The sequence below is a fragment of the Arachis ipaensis genome, chromosome B10 (assembly GCF_059453495.1).
Source record: "Arachis ipaensis isolate K30076 ecotype BB chromosome B10, ASM5945349v1, whole genome shotgun sequence".
NCBI classification, from domain to species: domain Eukaryota; kingdom Viridiplantae; phylum Streptophyta; class Magnoliopsida; order Fabales; family Fabaceae; genus Arachis; species Arachis ipaensis.
This window is the reverse complement of record NC_142435.1, coordinates 6,527,197-6,528,036: the sequence shown is the minus strand read 5'-3', so window position 1 is coordinate 6,528,036 and position 840 is coordinate 6,527,197. Positions and strand designations below refer to the sequence as shown.

At 39.9% G+C, this 840-nt stretch overlaps 1 non-coding gene across 1 annotated transcript; it reads right to left on the bottom strand.

Moving 5' to 3' along the window:
* Nucleotides 1–732: 732 nt before the first annotated feature.
* LOC148579048 (small nucleolar RNA R71) lies at nucleotides 733–840 on the bottom strand. Its single transcript, XR_015896878.1, has one exon. It is a non-coding gene; the product is annotated as a small nucleolar RNA R71 (small nucleolar RNA).

The following is an 840-nucleotide window of genomic DNA, read 5'->3' as shown; positions in this document are numbered from 1 at the left end:
AATTCTTCTCCCTCATCCTATTCTATTTATTTATTCATCTACTAACATCTCTTCCTCACATCACTCACCAAATTCGAACCCCCTCTCATATCTGTGTTCGAATTTTTTCTTCTTTTCTTCTTCTACTAACAATAAGGAACCTCTTTACTATGACATAGAGGATCCCTCTTCTTTTCTTTCTCTCTTCTCTTTCTTATGAGCAGGGACAAAGAAAAAGGCATTCTTGTTGAAGCTGATCCAGAACCTGAAAGGACTCTGAAGAGAAAACTAAGAGAAGCGAAATTACAACAATCCAGAGACAACCTTATTGAAAATTTCGAACAAGTAAAGGAGATGGCAGCCGAACCCAACAACAATAATGCAAGGAGAATGCTTGGTGACTTTACTGCACCTAATTCCAATTTACATGGAAGAAGCATCTCCATCCCTACCATTGGAGCAAACAATTTTGAGCTAAAACCTCAGCTAGTTTCTCTGATGCAGCAGAACTGCAAGTTTCATGGACTTCCCTCTGAAGATCTTTTTCAGTTCTTAACTGAATTCTTGCAGATCTGTGATACTGTTAAGACTAATGGAGTAAATCCTGAAGTCTACAGGCTCATGCTTTTCCCATTTGCTGTAAGAGACAGAGCTAGAATATGGTTGGACTCTCAACCTAAAGATAGCCTGAACTCTTGGGATAAGCTGGTCACGGCTTTCTTAGCCAAGTTCTTTCCTCCTCAAAAGCTGAGCAAGCTTAGAGCGGATGTTCAAACCTTCAGACAGAAAGAAGGTGAATCCCTCTATGAAGCTTGGGAAAGATACAAACAGTTGACCAAAAAGTGTCCTTCTGACATGCTT